This window comes from Acanthaster planci, linkage group LG05, assembly GCF_054643075.1.
Source record: "Acanthaster planci isolate LZ-2023a linkage group LG05, COTS_SCS, whole genome shotgun sequence".
Lineage (NCBI taxonomy): Eukaryota > Metazoa > Echinodermata > Asteroidea > Valvatida > Acanthasteridae > Acanthaster > Acanthaster planci.
The window spans coordinates 21,440,860-21,458,814 of NC_141781.1; the positions used below are offsets into that span (position 1 = coordinate 21,440,860).

Here is a 17,955-nt window from a genome sequence, read left to right on the forward strand (position 1 = left end):
AAAAGAATTCACACTTTCATTTATTATAAACTTTCAGAAAGGTTCCCCTTTTCAAGATTGTCAAAAGCAGCCTAAATATTTTGCTGTCCTTCCCGTATGAGTCATTCTCCTTCAAGTTAAACAAAATGCGTACCCCAATCACCCCGTTTCAAGCAAATCCTGAATAACCTGTTATTTTTGGCTCGCACTGGAGTTTCTGTTTGTTCATTTTCCTTGCGAGCAAAACAAAGTTTTACTACTTTTCGTAAGAACACTGCCAAACTTTTCAGAGCAATACTGGTTCCCACCTGCATAAGCCAAAACAAACACAAAAAAAGGTGCGCTGAGCTAGAGAAATGCCTATGTGTGTTTCCCATTGACGCGCGCACCGTGCATATCATCGCACTGTGGGCTTTCTATGTTATAGCGCCACCAACGACGAAGAGGAGAAAGTTTTAACGTGGAACCAGCAAGTCATGAAAAACCTACTTTTTTGTCCGGGAGAATTTTGAAATTTTGAAACTATAGTTCGGTTTGTTATTCAATTTCCTCTGCAAAAAGTGTCTTTTTGTAGTGTGGACTGCTTTTAAAGGCGAGTTTTTCGATATTTTCTGCTTCAATTCTCCCCTTTGTTGTTCACTCAAGCGTAACGAAAGATAGCGGCGTCTAATCTTCCGTAATCCTTGAAACATTTTATTGTTTGGGAGAGACCGAAGAAAGGAATCCAACAAAAGAATTGGTCTCTTTTTCAGCCGAGGTACATTCTGTGTACGTGCGTTGAAGCGGGATCATAAGTTGCAAAACGGCTGGTATTCGCCTCCAATTCCTCGTCAGGACAGATCGCGTGGGTTCCCTTTCCGTTCGTCCTATTCTTTTCGCGCCACACCTTTCCTCCTCTTTCTTCTATTGGCTCCTTGCAATCACGTGGTCTTCTAGAATCTATTAGTATTGCGTATATTCCCGTCATTTCGTCAACGGGTTTTTAGTGAAACAGTATCACGCTGTCGGAGTCTCCCAGTGTTACCAACAACATGTACATTTTACACCATACTTATGACGCTCAGAATGTACAAGATCTGAATATATTTTGTTGCAGTTGCTTTATTTCTTCTAAAATTCTATATCATCGTCCAATATGTGGGCAACTGACAACTGTAAGTATTGACTTCAAGAACAAAATTTCAAGGGCAACATTTTAATTTCCTTTCCTCAAGATAAAAACTGGGTGTGGTACATTGAAGTCAAATTACTCAGTCTTTCAGCCTTGTGTAGGTCACAAGTTGAGTTTATTTTGCATTACTAGTTACAGGTTCATTCAAATTGTCTCTTAAGCTTTCTCAAAATGTTTCCCAGGAAGAAGTTGCACCCTTACTTCACTCAAACGGTTGTGTATAAAGTCGATGGGGAAACGAGAATTTTCTAAGTAGTTCCTAGGTATTTATTTTGTAAGTAAAATTGGGGAAAATGTTTCTCAGTCTTTCCATCAGTTCTCTAATGCCTCTATTCAGAGCAAATTTACACTTTTTCAGTTTTCCTCGGAGGTGGAGTCAAATGTTTGTTCACGTCAGAAACATTTTCTTTAATAAAAACCTTAGAGCTAAAAATACAAAATCAAACTGTCCTTTATTTTCGGAAATGACAATGCGGACCAATTTTAAAGCTGAGACAAACGCACACTTGAGATCAAATTAGTGCACTTTAGGGCTTTCATTTTGCAAAATCAAACAGTGCAATGACTTAAGTCAAGTGAAGAACTTTAAAAGCTCATTTAGCTTGAAAAATATTGAAGAACTTATTGCAGCAAAATTAAAGAAAGAGCCATTTTACAGCCCTGTGTGCCCTAACAATCCAAAATCCTCCAATTTAAATATAATTTTTAATGATCAAAAACACTATAAGATGTACATTCAATTAAAACATGGAATCAGTTTAAAAGCTCAAATATTTCTCTATTTTCTCCCCTTCATCTGCAACAAGTCCATCTTCACATCGGGTCCTTTCCATACTCCAACATCTGAGTGATCTTCAAACTCCTACTGCCTTCAGTGATGAGAGGGATCAACTGACATATGACATTTCTGAAGAACATCTTGAGTCTCATAATGAGAAGACACTGAAGATGACGGACAGCCCAGCTGAAATCCCTACCTGGACAAGAGAAATAAAGCAAATTGAAGCACTTTCAAATCTGAAGACAATTGTTTTTCAAATGAACTCCACCATTTTGATAACCTTGGGAGGTGTGCATTTGATCAAAGATTTTACTTTGCCCATAAACTTGAAAAGATTCCTCTAGCAATGCAACAATGGGACTTGTAATGAATTCTAGAGTAACTGATTTTACAACATCTTGGCTTAATAGATAGTTACTTTTAAAATTTTTTATAGTTGCCCTTGCAAATCCTTTAAATGGAACATGAGACTCCTACTGCGAATTCACCGTCAAATTACCAACAGGATTCAGGAGTGAACTTCAGCATGAACTCTAACTATCAAGATTGATTTATACCAAGACTTGCTGTTCATAGTTTGTGGAATGAAAAAAAAAATGGTTTTGGAGTGTCTGGTGCACTCCTGGTGTGTTTAAAGATTCTTATACTGAGGTAGAAAAACTTGCTCCAATTTCAGATTCAAACTTTTCAATGCCTTCCCCTAAGCCATAAATAACTCGTAGCGATTACAAATGCATGCAAAGTCCTTGTGGCATAGACTGTTTCAGAAACTTTATCATTCATTTTAACTTGGCATGTAACAACCGCACAAAAGTCCTCACAGATTTCTTTCAACTTCGACTGAAATTGGAGAATTTTTCAACCTCATCTGTACTCGAACATTTACTTTCAAGATGAGACTTTGCCAGCTGATGTTCTTCAACCTTTCAGAAATGTTTCATTCATAAATCAGTCTTGCCATATCAAAGTTTGATTATTTGTAAGGTACCGACGAGGAAAATCATGGAAAAATATTTGTGCTTTGAATCTCATTGCCCCAAATTGTTCATAGAATATTTGAAAATTGGAGTGAATGAACTTTTGACAAATTCATAATTCATAGCCTTGTTACTGCTTGTTTTCCAAACGGCTAAGACAGTACCTTGACTTGAAAGTAAAACCATGTAATGCGCCCAAAACTCTGAAACAAAATAAACATAGCACAACAGATAGATTGCTTGCCTTAACATCAACTGGCAACTTCTCAACTAAGTGGTCAACCAAGGATATTTGTAACCTGTTACTGAAAGTCGAGTCTATTTGTTTACAAACATGCCAAGAAAAAAATCCAAGGCATTTTGAAATCAAAATAATTGCAGCCAAACTCTGAACACATATGCAGGAGTCTTTGAAATACTTCATTATTTTATCAAATGTGCGGGAAAGATGCAATTTGCATATTGCCATTACAAAATGTGTATTAACAATGAGTCGTCTTGTTAACAATTGAGCAGCCAACACGTAATTTCAAAAAAATGAATACGGGGATCTGAAGACTAAAACCATTTAATTATTGAGACTCGTTAAAGGTAACAGGTTACAAAATTGAAGGTATTGCTTCTTACCTTATCAAGTGACCTTTGACCAATGAAGTTTGTGTCGTTACTGTGCAGTGACTGGCTCTGTTCCTTATTTCTGCAAAAAAATTTTCAATTGAAAATTAGTATGAAATCCACTCAGGCGCGCGAACTTGCACAAAAAGTGACATCCCATTTTCGGGCACGCATACATACGGTAAACCTTGAAGACCCTATTTTGGTTCAAAGGTCACTGATTAAGGTAGGCAATGATACCATAAATGGCTACAGTGAATCTTGATACGTGTCCTATGACCTATTACCTTGGGTAATTTGTATATGATCTCCATGCAAAGAGGGTTGTACACAAATTACAAAAGGCGTGGCCATAGTATGCATATTCATGATGCAATGTAGGCCACTTTAGGGGAGGAACCAGAAACGTGCCATTGTAGGGGAACCACAAAGGTTTCTGGAGTTGAACTTCCACACCACAGAAGCCTTTGCAGTTGTCCTTCCGAGACCATGTGTTAGTTTCTGGGGTCCATCCTCTAAAGATTTATCCTTGGTTGACTACTTTCTTGAAATCCTCCTTGCATGGAGGAGAGGGGCTTTTTGATTTGTGAGAAATAAAGACAAGGGGGTACCTTATTCAAATTTTCCGTGTGAATTTATTCTAGGGGACCCCTATTCATTTTATTATCATTAAAAAAAAAAAAAAAAGCAGCAGTGTTGTGCTAAACATACGTTGCTGGTTGGCGCCCTCTACTGTCTGGGGCGTATGGCAGTCTATGGCCCAGGTACTGTGGTTGATATACCTATTGTTCAGTGAAATCCACCGATGTGTCACAGGCACTCTGCACCATTGGTATCCTGCCCCCTACATAATCAAGCATGTATTTCACTTTATTGAAAAAACAAACAATGACCAAAACAAAGGTCAGAAAGGATTCACTGTTGCCGACCTAATCTTTGCTGAGTCTGTATGGGGTGACTGACGGACGTCATCCCCTGTTCGGGCAACCAGGCTGCAAAATTTTGGAATATGTCTTAAAGAGAATTTTTTTGAAAAAAAAAAAGTACTAATGACAAAGCTGTTTTAATTGGACTTTTCCACTCCATCTCCAATTGAGTCCTGGACCATCAAAATGACAACAACTTCAGCCGAGATGATGACGTGTGAATCAGAGAAACACATTCTAACATGGCTGACAACTTTACAATTTGACAAAGTTTTTGGGAAATATTATTCAGGTAAACCAAACTCTCTGAACAAGTAGTTCCATTGAATTGAATGCACTGAAGTGCATTACTGGTAAATATTTTGTTTTCACTTGTGATGGAAGAACCACACAATCTATGAGAATTTCACAGAGCAACATTTCCAAAGTTTTTCTGCAATTTTTGTTCGTTTGAAAACAAACCCCACAAGAACAAAATTCCATTTATAGTAAGTGCAACTGAAAAATAATAACAGTGTGTGATCAGCAGAAAAAAAAGCTGTGGGGTTCAATTTTTCCTTCCTTACCAGAAGTCTGGCAAAGCCTCTTAGGAGATACTGTAGATGACATTGGGTTTGTTAATGGTCTACTCCTACGAAACATATTCTACATTTATTCCTATCATTTTATATTCCTATCATCATATTATAAATTCAGAGCAACAGAACAAAATATTGATCCTCGGGATAAACAGTCACATTTCACTGAACTAACTAAATTGTTAACTTTTCATAATCTTCCTTAACCCTAACTGCCCAAGGGTTGCTGGACCTAACCTTCCCCATTCACACAAAGTTAAACACCCATATGGGACTTTGTGCACAGGGGCTGTTGGACTTAGTTTTTCTGAGGTATGCCAAACCCAATGCAAAAGCCAGCTGTCTGGGCCTACCAGACCTATCCCCACTGAATTAAACACTTTACTACTGTTTAATTCTGTGTGGTTGGGGAAGGTTAGGGTTAAACTAAAATCGCTTTGAACATCCCGACGTACCAAATCCAACAAATCCAATCCAATGTGCTTTAGACAAAACCTGTAGCCTTAGTAACACCTGTTCATATTTTGCTTACGTTGTTTGACAGCTAAACACGTATCTGACACTGCAAACTCAACCTCCTTAATACTAGAGGAAAGAAACACAATACTTTAAAAGTAAACAGGTGTAATAAAAATAAAGACAAGTGAATGGCATTCCTTGAAATTTGCCCAAATGACTGTGTTCAAACATCTCCATAGTTAATGGTCACATACATCTACCTAACTTCCTCTAACAGATACGATTGTTAATGTTGATATTAAACATAAAGATTCCCTTTTATAGGATGATCTAAGTTTTCTCTTTAAATGCTTTCAAAACACTGCTTGTTTAAGGTTACTTCTACTTGACTAAAGGCTCATTTATTCTACTCTGATTTTAACTTTTTAGAATGTTTACATTTTAAGGATGCCCCTATCAATTACATATAAACCGGATGTAAGTTTACGGTAAATTTAAGTTCTACATTTTTCCTAACACTATTAACTTATCCGGTTACCAATCATCCAGAGCATGTTATCTTATATTCGCTGAGGGACGGGTGTTGTCATTGTTACTAACACTGAGTACTCCAATAGACATCAACTAGTCATAAATCATATCATTTGGCTATCCTCAAGAAAATTTAAACAGTAAAAGAAGTGATGGAGTTGGAAGTCAACTAACCACCTTGTAGTCCTAATCATTAACTATAAAGTTAAATCCCTCCAAGAATTCCAGTACTATTTGAATCCTGAAACAGAAATCTAATTATTATTAAAAGGTTTTGAGATTTCCATTTAACTAACTAACTAACTAGTCAACTAACCACCTTGTAGTCCTAATCATTAACTATAAAGTTAAATCCCTCCAAGAATTCCAGTACTATTTGAATCCTGAAACAGAAATCTAATTATTATTAAAAGGTTTTGAGATTTCCATTTAACTAAACCTTCATTTTATAAACTACGGTATCCTATCAACATTGCCTTCTTGAAATCATGTTTGCATGTCCAGTTTGGCCTGGGAATAGCAATGTACATCTTTAGTTTTTCTTAAATTGATCTGTGGTAAACTAATTGAAACTTTCAAACATTAGGTTAGATGATCCTTTGTTGCTAATACAGACCTATCATTTCCTTCTCATGATAAACTTTTATACTGTCTACTCAGTTTTACTCCTTTAACAATCCCAATGTCATCTTTGATACCACCTTCAAGGAAACATACCTCCAAACACAAATGAAACCAAAACTAAAATGATTCTGTAGAATCTAGGTAAAGTTGAGCAGCCATATTAGAATGTCTTTCCTCCAAGTCTCACACCAACACCTGAGAAGAAGCCACTATCATTCATCAGGTCTAGAGCCCCCTCAGATCAGAAGCAGATGTCCTCTTTGATAAAGGTTTGGTCATCATGACCTTGCCAAAAAAGCAACCTGTTTACACAGGAACAAAGAATGACGGGTACCAACTTAGGATAACAAAATGATCGAAAAAATGGTGAAAAAAGTGCAATGGTCCTCAGTCCGTTACACCAAACCATACAGGGACCCCAAAGACTTAAGTAAGCAACAGAAATCCTTTCTTTCCTATACTTGAGAGTTTGGAAGATTTTTGGGTGAAATAGCATGTCAATTATGTGAGGCAGGACACCGGTGGATTAGAGCACCAGTGACACACACAGTCAATTTCACTAAACAATAGGTATATCAACCACAGTACCTGGGCCACAGACTGCCACACGCCCCAGACAGTAGAGGGCGCCAACCAGCAACGTATGTTTAGCACAACACTGCTGCTTGTACATGCATGTAGAATGGGATTTCATAAATACATGTAATACAAAAAGACATTTTGGAAACACTTGGCAAGTAAGGTAATGTGAGAACCACTCCCTTGACACGAGACATTCTGAACATAGTTTCTGCAAATACACACTGTTGATGAACAAAACAAATAAATATATGTGAATTGAACAAATTTTCAAAACTACACCAAATCATGCATGAACTGCAAAAAAGTGGACAATGGTTTCCAAATTTCATGGTTTCAGATTCTACTAGAATTGGTTTACTTAAATAATTCTTTTTGGAATTTTGAAAAGTGTTTGTCTCGTGGTCTGTGTCTCAGATTCAATTTGTGGGAGTGATTCTCATCAATATGCAATAACAAACATCCAAAGGTATGGTTCAAAACATCAAGTGCCATCAATTTGTAGCTGATCAGAGCACAAATGTCTTAGAGCTGGAATTTTACACGCAATCAGCAAACCTGATTTGATCTGTTTGAGATTTAGATGGAATTGTTTTGACATTGTCTTCTAGTCAATGAAATCACTTAATACGCAGTGCGCGTCTGTTGCTAAAATGTACCCAAAAGGTATTGTCAAGAGATTTAAATGGAAATGTTATTTCTAAGAAAACGTCGCACAAATGTCATATGTTCATAGAAATCTTGACTACTATCATAACACTTAAAATCTTGAACCATACCTTTGATCATATCCTATGAGATGGATCAATGCGAGGTATGTTTAGAAAATCCACAAAGGGGAAAGACCAGATATGGATAATCATCATCATGTCCTCATAACCAGGAGGGACAAATTTGAAACATCCCCACACCAGGGGAAGGGCAAAGTTGGACACATCCCCACGCAAGGGAGGGGCAAAGTTGGAGACGTGTGGCCCCACACCAGGGGAGGGGCAAAGTTAGAGACATGTATCCTCACATCAGGGGAGGGGCAAAGTTAGAGACAAGTATCCCCACACCAGGGGAGGGGCAGAGTTAGAGACATGTATTCCCACACCAGGGGAGGGACAAAGTTAGAGACATCCCCAGAATAATGGAGCAATGAAGAATTTTTTCACATCTCTGTACAAGGGAAGACATCATTTGAAGTGTTATACACAGGACAGGGTCAAGAATCTTAGAGAATTCCCAACACCAGAGATAAAGAGCCCATTCACTGAACACAGCATTGATCCATCTCTTTCTAGTTTTAAAATGTTTTCCAGGAAAACTCAAAGAACAGCAACCTTCAACTGTTTCAATAATTTTAAATTTTGGTCTGTACGCCAGTTTTGTCTCAAAACTTTGTCAACATTTAACTTGAAACTTATAAACTTTGTGCAATATTTTTTGGGGGGAGGGCATTGTTAGTCTTATGATATTTACAAAAGGGTCTGCTTTTATGCAACAATTCTGAGTTGTATGATCTACATAATGTTTGCAATGTCATTGGATTCATTTGAGTTTTCCTGTAATATAACAATGTACACATATCACGGGCAAAAAAGAAGAAATAACTTTATCCTCAAGCAAATTTGCTGAACACTGTTGGGGCAAATACCAGCATTGCTGAGTTACAGGTAAATGCAAGGTAAGATGACATCATACAATGGTATCAACCAATGAGCATTAACGATTTGCATTTGCTTGTAGATAAAAGGCATAACAACATTTACATATAAGAGCTTACAAGACAACAGCTTAAAAACCTATCCAAAATTTTGTACTCCTTTCCTGATGAAGTTACTTTGTTTTTGCTATCAATGGGACTTGATTTGTATTCAGCGTTTCATAAATAAAAACCGCTCTGGTGGAAATTTGGTTACTTATCAGACTAAAGAATGACATTTGGAAGCGATCCAAAATGCTGGAAGAGTGCATATATTCCAGGCTGTTCTGTTTTCTCTTTCATCAACTCAAGATGAGCAAACTGCCTGTTCTAAGCTTGGAGTAAACCCATTCGGAAAGCTCACAAAGGCTACGAAAATATCCAAGTTTACATCATAATGACTTTTGAAAATCACTTAAATCTGAAATGTTCTCTTTCAGAACAAACTTTCAAAATCTTCCTGCTTTTGCTTTTTGATACTGGTCAAACATGTAACCACATATTTGAAAGAAAAAATATGCTGAAGATTTTTCAAAACATATCTCCTTAATCTGAGGAAAGGTCGATAACAAGGATATTTTTGACACCTTGTAAACTGCAAATATACAAATGATTCTTTTTTACATTTCAGATGAAAACGGATGGCTGCACTTGAAATCTCTGTAGGCAAAGCTGTTGTCATGGTGATGAGGGATGTTGCTGTTTATCACACTGCAATGGTGGCAAAGAGAAAATATAGAACAAGTAAGAAATGCATCGTTGCAAACAAATACAAAACTCTGAGTACATCTATTACAATTTGAAAGTCTGTGTCAAGTTTTCAAACACAATGCTATTCTCTAATACACAAAGCTCAATTAGTCCATAATTAAGCTCAATTACATCTATATAGTTACAATGAAATAATGTATTCATTTTTAATACCTATCACATTTACCTTCACTAATTGTGGAATTCATTTTTCCATATCCTCAAAACGACACCAGTATTGTGACGAGCATAATGAAGAACAACTTGAAATTTTGGCTTGAATTCAAACCGGTGAATCAGAAAAGTATCCGATTTTGAGTAACTACCTCCTGTCTGAATGACGTCTTCATTAAGTCCCAAAAAATCTACATGTACATACAGGTACTGGTCCAAGGTTAACTCTAAGACTTTGTCTTAGGTCTATGAATGTATACAACGCTATATGTATGTCACACTGGATATAGGAGCCTCAGTCGTGGGACTTTTGGTATGAACAATTTGCCAATAGGTCATTCAGAGTCTTGGACCAAGCTTTGTTATACGTATTTCATCTTTGAAATGAGTGATTTAAGTCCTGAAGCCCCACATTTTAATTTGAAGAATTTTTCACATACGTGTATCTTAAAGGTTAGAGTCGATACATGATGAAATTTACAGATTTCATCAAAAGAATACTACCTTTTAATAAAACCATGTTGAACTCACCTTGCAGGAAATGGCTGGTTGTATTTGTCTTCAAGGTGTTCTCATGGACAGGCCAGGATGATGGCCTCACCATGGCCACAAAGGGTCAAAGGTCAACCTATACAACAAAATATTTGTCATTTTGTGGGGGATTTACCTAAAAGGAAATCGTCAAGGAATTTAAGCAAAAGGAATGTACAAAGTTGAACCAACAAAAACGTTTACTTTCAAGGTAACATAAAAACAAACTCATTACTACACCTAACAATCCACTGGCTCAGGTCTGGATAATATTGTGAGGTTTGTCAATTTTTTTTATAGAATGATCTATTTCCATTTACATGTTGAGTGGAGAACTATCCATTCAGAAATCAAGAAAGGCATGGTGGGGTTAGAAAGATGTTTTTATCTGCATTTGTGGTAGTTCTTGCAGGTTGTTTCTGAGGCTTCATAAGACCTCACCTCAACATGATTTGCATTAAAAGATGACAGTGACTGTGTAGAAATGACAAGGCATATTTGATGAATATAAAAGGGTGGAACCTATCCAAAGGTACACGTCAAAAGCCTTTGAGCTTTGGTATGCAGCCTACCTGTGCTAATCCACTGCATGATTGGTATAGACTTGAAGTAACTCTGATGCCTGGCTACTTGATGGATGCCCAGCATGACTGGCTTGAAAGATGATTGGCTGGCCTGGTTGGTAGACTATTTGGCTCACATGATGACTGGCTGGTTGGTAGGCTGATTGGTTCACAAGATGACTGGCTGGTTGGTAGGCTGATTGGTTCACAAGATGACTGGCTGGTTGGTAGGCTGATTGGTTGACAAGATGACTGGCTGGTTGGCAGGCTGATTGGTTCACAAGATGACAGGCTGGTTGGCAGGCTGATTGGTTCATTAGATAACTGGCTGGTTGGTAGGCTGATTGGCTCACAAGATGACTGGCTGGTTTGTGTTGGCACGAACACACATGTATTTATTATTTATTGATGTCTTCAAGCGCAGCGTCTTTGTATCAAAATCCAACGACCTACATGACTTGCAAGGTCAACAGAGCTGTCATCTGACATGGAATGACCTTATTGAGTTGGCTTGCTGATGGCAGGCAACATGACACCTGTTCCAAGTCTCCTGTAAAAGATCAGCCAATGAAAACAATCCATTACTTGAACAGATTGAAGTCGCATATATGAGTTTTAACCCTACTTTTTCAGCTTATTTTGCTCAAAAACTTATGGACACATATTACTTTGCATCATTTGTCAAAGTGGCTTGTCTGCCCTGTGTGAAAAGATCCAACAGGTCAAGTCTGCCCGTGGACAAACAGCCCGAGAGTATGTGGTTGCCAGTCACCACAAGATCCAACAGCGACATTGTCCAATGGGAATAGCTCCTATTGTCTTAACATGGCCAGTTTGTTCGGCTGCTGCTGACTGCCAAGTGCATTAAAATGCATCAGACTTTTTCACCTGATGGTGTTAGGGTTCAAGGCTACAAACCATAGCACAACCCGCGTCATTAAGCCTGGTAATTATGTGTATCTCAATTTTTCAAGGCTAACGCCAAACAATGGCCAGTCTACCCGCCTACCCCTGTCTCAAAGTTCAGACAGAAAAAAGTGGAGATTTTGCTAAAAAAGGTTGCTGCGAACCCTGTATTTTCAGTTTGGCTTTGTCACCTAAGAAGTTTATTTATTTACCTGAACTGCAACTTCTATGTTGTTCTTGTTTTGAATTCATTTGCTACACAGATTCACTCTTGAGAGGCAAATGCATGTACAGTCACATTCTTTTCAGTCTCAAACGGTGATAAATGCCAAGATTCCAATGAGTGTTTTACAAGTAGCTTTGTGTCTTGAAACTAGACACACTTGATGAAGCCATGTGTATCAGCGAATGAACTTAAATGAAAACTTCAAAGTGCTTGTCTCGAGTTGCGCATCATTTGTTGCTTGTGAAGCAATCGTTTCAGACTGATCCCAACAAGTTACATGAACATGTATTGTGGTTCGCTACTTTCAACACTGTTTAAGATCATGCTCTGGGAGAGGAACATTTCACACTAACAGGAAATAGTTTAGGGATTGCAGCTCAAGTAAATTAATTGAACTGCTCCGTTGAGTGAAGCCATTACTAGAGAAACAGGGCTCATAGGAATCTAATCTGAAATACATGTACTGTACACACTTTTTTAGTTTGGGTATAGAGTGCCGAAGTGAATAGGTCATACGCACCACAATGTGTAAACGGCAAAAGTGCCAACCGACATGTGAAGCAACACAAGCACATAGTCCCCTAATGTGGCATACTTCAACAGTCACTTGACTTTCTTCCCACAGCACTGCCAAACCTCTTTCTTACGTTACAAACTTCAACCTGATTTGGTTATCGACTGGATCTATTCCCTTGATGATACAACGTGTCAAACCTTTGTGGGCAATTTCCCAAACTTCAACCTGATTTGGTTGTCGACTGGATCTATTCCCTTGATGATACACCGTGTCAAACCTTTCCCTTGATGATACACCGTGTCAAACCTTTGTGGGCAATTTCCCAAACTTCAACCTGATTTGGTTATCGACTGGTTCTATTCCTTTGATGATACACCATGTCAAATCTTTGTGAGCAATTTCCCAAACTTCAACCTGATTTGGTTATTCGACTGGTTCTATTCCCTTGATGATACACCGTGTCAAACCTTTGAGAGCAATTTGCCGAACTTCAACCTGATTTGGTTATCGACTGGTTCTATTCACTTGATGATACACCGTGTCAAACCTTTGTGAGCAATTTCCAAAACTTCAACCTGATTTGGTTATCGACTGGTTCTATTCCCTTGATGATACACCGTGTCAAACCTTTGTGAGCAATTTCCCAAACTTCAACCTGATTTGGTTATTGACTGGTTCTATTCCCTTGATGATACACCGTGTCAAACCTTTGTGAGCAATTTCCCAAACTTCAACCTGATTTGGTTATCGACTGGTTCTATTCACTTGATGATACACCGTGTCAAACCTTTGTGAGCAATTTCCCAAACTTCAATCTGATTTGGTTATCGACTGGTTCGATTCCCTTGATGATACACTGTGTCAAACCTTTGTGGACAATTTCCCAAACTTCAACCTGATTTGGTTATTGACTGGTTCTATTCCCTTGGTGATACACCGTGTCAAACCTTTGTGAGCAATTTCCCAAACTTCAACCTGATTTGGTTATCGACTGGTTCTATTCCCTTGATGATACACCGTGTCAAACCTTTGTGAGCAATTTCCCAAACTTCAACCTGATTTGGTTATTGACTGGTTCTATTCCCTTGATGATACACCGATTTCACTGGTGGTGGGAGTCCAGTAGAGTGGCTCTAGTCTGGGACTTTCTCTATTGGCTCCATGTGATTCCTGTTTGTAATGCTGGTTAAAATCTACACTGCAAAATTACCATAGACCTGGAGGTAAAAATACAATGGACTGCCAACTCCAGCGGGTGCACCGCCTACGCATTGCATGAATACATGTTTCCTCTGCCAGAGTTGATACCACAGGAAACTTCTGGTTGACCTTTGAAGCAGTTGCGTAACTAGGATTTTACTATGGGCGGGGGGGGCACAAGGGGGCACCAGCATCTTGGGGGGGGGGGCACCAGCTTTCAGTGGTGTGCTTTTGGAAGGGGGGAGTTTTTCAGCCTTGTTCAATCCATTCCTCCGTTTTTTTAGTCAGAGGGCAACTGGGGGGCATTGGCAATTTATGGGAGCCATGTACCTCCCCTGTGGCTATGCCACTGCTTTGAAGCCTTGTTCATGTGTGATTAACAACTGTGACCATCATGCGTCGCTGTACTCATAAATTTGCCTTGGAATTCTTTATTTTTCATAATTTTCGTGGAAAAAAATCTCAAAATGGACATGAATGGATGAGACAGACAGCATACAAGTAGATTATGATACGCAGTATACCATAGAAACTCAATCCCCTATTTGTGTCTTTAGGCACTGCTTCCAACAACTGCACAATTATTACCTGGAAATATATGCCATTTTAAGAAGTGTTTATTTACATGTACACATTGTGCATGCAGCACAATTTCAAATACGGAAAATGCAAAATAAAACGGAAGTTGTCTGTGCAGAGTCATTTCATATGAATTCACCCCAAATTGGGAAATCTTCCACGGTCACCGCTTCAGATTAAGAAAAGAGAGTGTCTACATGAAAAATGAACACATACAAAATGTTAGGCTTCAATTCCAAAGGGTTTCTGAGATACCCCCCCATTGGAGCCACGCCCACTTCTTTACACTCACGAACCACGGAAATTCATTTGCAGGGGATTTTGGAGGCCGATATCTCAAAAACAAATAAGAATTACAGGTTGCGTGTTGGTACATAGGGTGATTGGATCCCAGGCATTCAGCATCTGCCATCATAAAAAGCGTCAAGATTGCGTACTTTCAGAGTTCTTGCCCCTGAATTTTGAAATCATTTATAGGCAGAAATAAAAAAGTCTATTTTAGAGAACCCCCATCAGCCCAAGATGTGTGTTTAGGGGCTTACGATACTCTATCCCTGTTATTAATTTGAGGCAAAGGTCTGACTGCAAAAGGAAAATGTACCACACATGAGCTTTGATTTTGGAATCATAGGCCTTTGAAAAGGGTCCCTGTTGAAAAAACCCCCACATTTTCCCCAACTTTCGGCTGGCAAGCTTACCATGTGGCAATTACCAATGGACCTAATTTTTTTCCAGATAAATGTGAACATCTCGCCTTTGTATCCTTAAAATTTCAAGTTGTTCTTCATATGACTTTATCAAATGTGGTCAGTTTTTGCCACTACAGCCTACATGTACAGTGCATGAGTAGGCATGTGTAGACATACCTTTGCATACATCTCACATACCTGCATGGCTGTGATACATGTAGTTGACCCTATAGTAAAGGGATGAACATTTTTATAACCATATTCCTAAAAGAAGTCCAGTAGAATACATGAATCTTTTAAAATTTACCCAGAATTAAAGGGACCTAAAATGCCCGTATCCTTGAAATACACCGTGGTGTTTCAAGTAATAATCTCTGTAGAGGTGTGTTTTACATGATTTTTTCATTTTCATGCAAATATGGATAGCCCACGAGCAGAATGGTGATGTCATCTGAGGCACAAAACCTGAATGCTGCATAGATTTGTGTTCAAATAATTGGTAGATTTTTTAATTGCTACTGAAGATTTAGATTTTCCTTTTGGCAGTTTTGACAATAATGTTGTACATGTAAATGGGGCACTTGGACTGTGCAAGAGACTACTTTTGATAGCGGATTCTAAATGCCTGGGATCAAATCACCGTAGGTATTGTACGTGTACATGTACCAACACGCAACCTGAAATTCTTTTCTGATATTGGCCTTCAAAATCCCTTGCAAATTAATTTGCATGGTTTGCAAGTGTAAAAAAGTGGGTGTGGCTCCAATTTGGGAGGGATTATTTTGAGGGAGGGCTTGATTTTTGAGGTTAATATGGGGTAAAAAGGACAACATAGACACAGACTGTGCATGCATGCATCCACTGAAAAAAAATGGCGATAATGTCAAGACGTGCTTGGTATATTCTCTCTGATGGTAACAGATAAGTTTCATTAGAAAGCCGATCTCTGATTGGTTGGAAACATGGGAAAGGCAGATTAGGGATTACGAGTACTGAAGAGAACAGCCACACATTGCCAAAGGTTACACAGTCTGCCATGTGTGTATGTGTCCAGTTGACCCTGCATTAACGTTGACAGACATGGTAAGAAAGTCACATTTTTTTCTCCTGATTGAATCTTGCTGATGAAACCCAAATAGGGTCATGACAATCAAGAGACATTGCCTGAGTAACTCTTTTCCGGGGCCGACCATTATAGTAAAACTTAGAGTAACAAAAAACCAGGGGGGTCCCGAAGTTTACAAACCCCCAGAATCTACTAGAATCAGGTCAACTCGCCCCCTGGCTGACTCACCCCCTGACAATCTCGCCCCTTACCATATCTTGCCCCTTTGCCAACTTGCCCTCCAGACAAGTCACCCCCCCAGCCGAGTCGCCCCGTCATCAACTCACCCCTGGCAAACTTGCTGCTAACCAAGACTACCAAGTCGCCCTCACAAAGGAGAGTCCGCTGGTATTGGCCATTGATACATTTTTAAGTGTCCTTGCAGAAGGTGGGATAATAATTATAAATTATTATGACAATAATGATGGTCGTAACTTGGTTATAATAAAAACAAGACGAACACAGCTTAAAGTTGAGAGCATTCTATATTATATATATTTTTAAGTGAGATTTACACAAAATCAGTTGCACAGAATAATTCAAATGCAAGAAGGTGGAGGCATGGAAGTAGGAAAAGGTGGAGGTAATGATGTTTGCCAGATAATGAATTCTGATAAGCTTAGCGTGTTTTACAATCAGTCAATCAACCAAACGCAAGTTTATTGAATAATTCTCAATAGTCCCCTTCAGGTGAATTCTTCAATATCCCACCTAATTACAATGTAGGCCACTATACTCACTTAAATTTGGAAATGTGGATGGTGCAAACCAGTGGACTCTCGTCTGAGGGGGCGACTTGTTCAGGAGGCGAGTTTGCAGGGGGCAACATAGCAAGGGGGAGAGTCAGCTGGGGGCGACTTGGCCCGGGGGTGAGTTGACGGATGGTAAAGGGTGAGTCGGTCAGGGGGCAAGTTGGCAAGGGAGCGAGTCAGTAAGGGGCGCGGGCGATCGCCGAGTTGGCCAGGGGGTTAGTTGACCTAGCCTACATTGAATCAACCATTCCTACCGTACCACTGCTAACGTTAGGCCTAGTTCTCGGACACAAGCTTAACAATACAACAGAAAAAAAGCTTCTTACATTATTTTTGCGGACACGGGATATTTACTGTGCTTCTTGTAGATACAGCAGAAACCCGACTTAGCTCACGTTCTACGCTGCCTACGTGCCCATTGCGCCATTGCATGAATTCCTGCCAAATAGATAGCGCCCTCTATTGAACAAAATAACAGCGCCCTCTATCGAGATTTTATGCACGGCCATAAATAGCGCCCTCGCATGACAAAGGCAACGGCGCCCTCTATTGACAGATAATCGACTTCGCAGGATGGCGTTGAAAAATGGCGCCCTCTATAATAGTGAGCAAAATTTTAGCCTATCGGTATATTGCAAATATTTCCAGTAGCCAAAAAGTAAGAAAACAAAGGTTTGCGACACTTTGGTCAGCTTCACGTTTCTCTTAAAAATAATCGTTAGCAGACCTAAAAACTGTAATCATTAAAGTTAGTATCTTTTTATTATGTTTTCGAGCCTGACAAAGCCCCAGCGGCAAAGAAGCCATACTTTCAAAAACGCTCAATAAATGCAATGGCGCCCTCTACAGGTTGACATAGATTAAAATTACTAGTATAGCTCCCTCTACAGAGGGGCTTGAATTTTCGATAGCGCCCTCTACTGGAAATTTGCCTCCTTTTTTCATAAAACATAACTTTTCAAATTCAAGGTATTCTCCCCCCATGCTGATTACAAGTTCTCTGCAAAAACGTTCGGGAGAAGAACGTTAAAGGAAATGGGAGCGAGTGGTTTTAAA

At 39.0% G+C, this 17,955-nt stretch overlaps 3 long non-coding RNA genes across 3 annotated transcripts in view; 2 read left to right on the forward strand and 1 right to left on the reverse strand.

Moving 5' to 3' along the window:
- Positions 1-17,955, forward strand: part of LOC147799224 (uncharacterized) — a 159,531-nt gene that overhangs the window by 13,953 nt on the left and 127,623 nt on the right. The gene's annotated exons all lie outside the window — the stretch shown is intronic.
- On the forward strand, positions 752-4,144 carry LOC110990961 (uncharacterized). Its single transcript, XR_002600071.2, has 2 exons — positions 752-1,133; positions 1,957-4,144. It is a non-coding gene; the product is annotated as an uncharacterized LOC110990961 (long non-coding RNA).
- Positions 1,159-17,354, reverse strand: LOC147799226 (uncharacterized). Its single transcript, XR_015425471.1, has 6 exons — positions 17,226-17,354; positions 10,935-11,475; positions 10,363-10,459; positions 9,532-9,618; positions 3,536-3,605; positions 1,159-2,127 (listed from the first exon to the last, which is right to left on the reverse strand). It is a non-coding gene; the product is annotated as an uncharacterized LOC147799226 (long non-coding RNA).